General features: G+C 51.9%; 1 non-coding gene across 1 annotated transcript in view; it reads right to left on the bottom strand.

The window, feature by feature from the left end:
• LOC124593034 overlaps window positions 1–645 on the bottom strand; it is a 1,910-nt gene extending 1,265 nt beyond the window's left edge. The window contains exon 1 of the ribosomal RNA XR_006977786.1: window positions 1–645. This exon is cut by the window's left edge and continues 1,265 nt beyond it. This is a non-coding gene — a ribosomal RNA (small subunit ribosomal RNA).
• Window positions 646–5,000: the final 4,355 nt, after the last annotated feature.

The following is a 5,000-nucleotide window of genomic DNA, read 5'->3' on the forward strand; positions in this document are numbered from 1 at the left end:
GAGCTTTTTAACCGCAACAACTTTAATATACGCTATTGGAGCTGGAATTACCGCGGCTGCTGGCACCAGACTTGCCCTCCAATAGATACTCGTTAAAGGATTTAAAGTGTACTCATTCCGATTACGGGGCCTCGGATGAGTCCCGTATCGTTATTTTTCGTCACTACCTCCCCGTGCCGGGAGTGGGTAATTTGCGCGCCTGCTGCCTTCCTTGGATGTGGTAGCCGTTTCTCAGGCTCCCTCTCCGGAATCGAACCCTGATTCCCCGTTACCCGTTACAACCATGGTAGGCGCAGAACCTACCATCGACAGTTGATAAGGCAGACATTTGAAAGATGCGTCGCCGGTACGAGGACCGTGCGATCAGCCCAAAGTTATTCAGAGTCACCAAGGCAAACGGACCGGACGAGCCGACCGATTGGTTTTGATCTAATAAAAGCGTCCCTTCCATCTCTGGTCGGGACTCTGTTTGCATGTATTAGCTCTAGAATTACCACAGTTATCCAAGTAACGTGGGTACGATCTAAGGAACCATAACTGATTTAATGAGCCATTCGCGGTTTCACCTTAATGCGGCTTGTACTGAGACATGCATGGCTTAATCTTTGAGACAAGCATATGACTACTGGCAGGATCAACCAGGGAGCTGCGTCAACTAGAGCTGAGCAGCCGGCCGCCCGGGAGTGTGTCCCGGGGGCCCGCGCGAACACGCAAGCGTCCGCTCAATTATTCTGCAAACAGGAGGAGGCTGAGCTCCCCTGCACAATACACCTCGAAACCCTCTCAGGTCCCGGCGGCGCGCAGCGCCGTCCTAAGTACTTGGTCGGGTTCGAGAGAGGCGCAATCGCCCGGAGTTTGGCGAGTAGACGCTTTAGGTGCGACCACCCGTGCTCCCAACTGAGCTTGCCGCTGCCGACAGAGGCCCGGGAGCGTGCTGTCGTGGCATTGCCGGCGGGAGACAACACGCGCCACCTACGGTGACCGGCAGCTCCAACGCCAGCGCCACAGAAGGACAAAAGCCCCACTTGGGTGCCGAAGCGAACTCTCCCAGCACAGCGCACGCGCCAACACGTCCGCACAGCTGCGATACAAACCACCTGCGAGAACCGCAGAGGCGACCGAGCAGCAGACGGCGTCGCGGCGCCGAGCGCCGGGCGGCGGCGCATCCTCAGCGCACACAGTCCTCAATCGGACCAGCACACTGCAGATGTCCACCGCGCTTCGCACCGGGCCCGCGAGGACCTACTTTGGCCGCACGGCGCCGCGTGCAGGGTGCGCCGGCGCGCAGCTGCGCCGCCTGCCGCCTCCGTCGGCCGGCGCGCCTGCCACTGGCCGCCCCCACCAGCCGGCTGTAGCGCGTGCGCCCACGCACCGCGCGGCCAGCACGCCGGGAGGCCCCCCCTCACCGGCCGGGGACGGTCCCACCCAGCCACCGCCGCGTATCGCTTCACACCCAGATGCCATTCACGTTCGTGGGCATGGTGGGTATCGCTGGAACAACCGGTTGGTAGCTCAACCGATCGTCGCCATCACTGATTCACCTCTAGCGAGAACAACCGCACCACAACGGTTTACCAGTTGTTCATTTGCATAACGTCACCAGCAAACGTAGGCGTCCATCGCCATTTGCAAATTCAACGATTGTTGCATGCCTGTGTCAGGTGTCACGACACACTATGTCTGCCCACATACACGCAACAACATGTGCACGCTTCGCGAACACGTGGAAGGTGGCCCCCGTACGTATGCGATGTCCATTGCGCGAACGACTGTCAACCGGCCTCTGTCGCATGTCGCAGATGTGGAACGCAGTGCACCATGCTATCACGGTGTGTGAGAAGAGACGACTACGTCTGACAACACGCGCCACTACATCAACAGACGGCTCATGCTGATCGCCATCCAGGGCATACCACACTGCAATCCAGCTCTTATAGGGAGACGACACGTAGCTGAGTGCACAACATTTGGACCGCATGGTTCGCCGTTGTTGGCGCAGTCGTTGTACGGTCACATGTACCACGATGTATCATTCAGTACATGAGGACCAATGTGCAGTACAGTGTGTGATTTGGACGTACAACATCAGCGGACAGTTGACACAGGCCGTACCACAGCGTAGGCTAAGTGCTTCGCACATGCGAATGCCAATGAACAACTGCAAATGCCAATGAACAACTGCAAAGGGCATTGAGCATGTACGTCCTGCTGCCATCCACATTACAGTGTATAGCTGCAAGGTGTTTAACATGAAGCGATACACTGGGGACCGGGCAGTGCGAGTAGCAAACTATATTGCGGGGGTTGCAGTTAGGCAACACTACACTAATTTAACGCGTCGTATGACAATTACAGAGCAGGTTAAGGCCCAACGTGTGTTGGGTTAAGGCCCAACGTGTGTTGGGTTAAGGCCCAACGTGTGTTGGGTTAAGGCCCAACGTGTGTTGGGTTAAGGCCCAACGTGTGTTGGGTTAAGGCCCAACGTGTGTTGGGTTAAGGCCCAACGTGTGTTGGGTTAAGGCCCAACGTGTGTTGGGTTAAGGCCCAACGTGTGTTGGGTTAAGGCCCAACGTGTGTTGGGTTACGTTAAGGGGCAATGTGGGTTACGTTAAGGGGCAATGTGGGTTACGTTAAGGGGCAATGTGGGTTACGTTACGGCGCAATATAGGTTACGTTACGGCGCAATATAGGTTACGTTAAGGCGCAATATCGGTTACGTTAAGGCGCAATACAGGTTACGTTAAGGCGCAATACAGGTTACGTTAAGGCGCAATACAGGTTACGTTAAGGCGCAATACAGGTTACGTTAAGGCGCAATACAGGTTACGTTAAGGCGCAATGCAGGTTACGTTAAGGCGCAATGCAGGTTACGTTAAGGCGCAATACAGGTTACGTTAAGGCGCAATACAGGTTACGTTAAGGCGCAATACAGGTTACGTTAAGGCGCAATACAGGTTACGTTAAGGCGCAATACAGGTTACGTTAAGGCGCAATACAGGTTACGTTAAGGCGCAATACAGGTTACGTTAAGGCGCAATACAGGTTACGTTAAGGCGCAATACAGGTTACGTTAAGGCGCAATACAGGTTACGTTAAGGCGCAATACAGGTTACGTTAAGGCGCAATACAGGTTACGTTAAGGCGCAATACAGGTTACGTTAAGGCGCAATACAGGTTACGTTAAGGCGCAATACAGGTTACGTTAAGGCGCAATACAGGTTACGTTAAGGCGCAATACAGGTTACGTTAAGGCGCAATACAGGTTACGTTAAGGCGCAATACAGGTTAGGTTAAGGCGCAATACAGGTTAGGTTAAGGCGCAATACAGGTTAGGTTAAGGTACGACATAGGTTAGGTTAAGGTACGACATAGGTTAGGTTAAGGTACGACATAGGTTAGGTTAAGGTACGACATAGGTTAGGTTAAGGTACGACATAGGTTAGGTTAAGGTACGACATAGGTTAGGTTAAGGTACGACATAGGTTAGGTTAAGGTACGACATAGGTTAGGTTAAGGTACGACATAGGTTAGGTTAAGGTACGACATAGGTTAGGTTAAGGTACGACATAGGTTAGGTTAAGGTACGACATAGGTTAGGTTAAGGTACGACATAGGTTAGGTTAAGGTACGACATAGGTTAGGTTAAGGTACGACATAGGTTAGGTTAAGGTACGACATAGGTTAGGTTAAGGTACGACATAGGTTAGGTTAAGGTACGACATAGGTTAGGTTAAGGTACGACATAGGTTAGGTTAAGGTACGACATAGGTTAGGTTAAGGTACGACATAGGTTAGGTTAAGGTACGACATAGGTTAGGTTAAGGTACGACATAGGTTAGGTTAAGGTACGACATAGGTTAGGTTAAGGTACGACATAGGTTAGGTTAAGGTACGACATAGGTTAGGTTAAGGTACGACATAGGTTAGGTTAAGGTACGACATAGGTTAGGTTAAGGTACGACATAGGTTAGGTTAAGGTACGACATAGGTTAGGTTACGGTACGACATAGGTTAGGTTACGGTACGACATAGGTTAGGTTACGGTACGACATAGGTTAGGTTACGGTACGACATAGGTTAGGTTACGGTACGACATAGGTTAGGTTACGGTACGACATAGGTTAGGTTACGGTACGACATAGGTTAGGTTACGGTACGATATAGGTTAGGTTACGGTACGATATAGGTTAGGTTAAGGTACACATTGTTGTAAGGAAAGGTTTAATGGGGGGCGGGGCGGGGCGGCCGGTTTGTTGATTGTGATTATAGTAAGTGGATGCCTGCGGCATCATCTGATTTGCCACGTCAGGATGCACCTTTGGCTCATGACAGGCGGCGCTCTCATTCCATGCTTGTGGCAGACCTGTGTCTTTCATTCCTGCCATTGTTTGTGTGCTGTGAGAGGAGGCAGTATTGTGATGTTGGGTGCACCCCTGTGTAGGACATGTGTGGGTGTTGGTGGCTTGGCTGAGCAATGGTGGTTGTCGGGTGGGTGGGATATTCTGTTTTCTGAGTGGACCTCCCAGTCTGGTTATGACAGTGTGGATTGTCTAATGTGGCGGAGAGGATGCACTGGGTGTTGTTCCATGCTGGTGCTTACATATTGTCTGTGTGCGTGTTACAGGCAGAGAGTAGTGCGTGATAAGGGTGTGTGGCTGACGTGTGGTTGTGATTGTGAGCAGAGTCTTTCAGCATGTATACGGACAGTTGTATACATTATCTGTATTCTGATGGCTCTATCTATTACTAATCAGCGCCGTGTATACGTTTAATCCGGTTCCAGTCGAAACTGTTGTATCTCTGTACATTAGTGACACGGCGAGCCCGCTATGTAGTTACTCGTCTCGGCAGCTTCCACCGGTGTATGGCAAATGATTATAAGGAATCAGTCTAGTCGTCAATACCGATGGTGTGACGTCACATGTCTGGGGTGGGGGACGCTGCGCCCTTCCGGTGGGTCATGGCCTAGAAAGACTCTTCCCACGCAGGGGGGCGTGGAC

This window comes from Schistocerca americana, unplaced genomic scaffold (assembly GCF_021461395.2).
Source record: "Schistocerca americana isolate TAMUIC-IGC-003095 unplaced genomic scaffold, iqSchAmer2.1 HiC_scaffold_97, whole genome shotgun sequence".
Taxonomy (NCBI): Eukaryota; Metazoa; Arthropoda; class Insecta; order Orthoptera; family Acrididae; genus Schistocerca; species Schistocerca americana.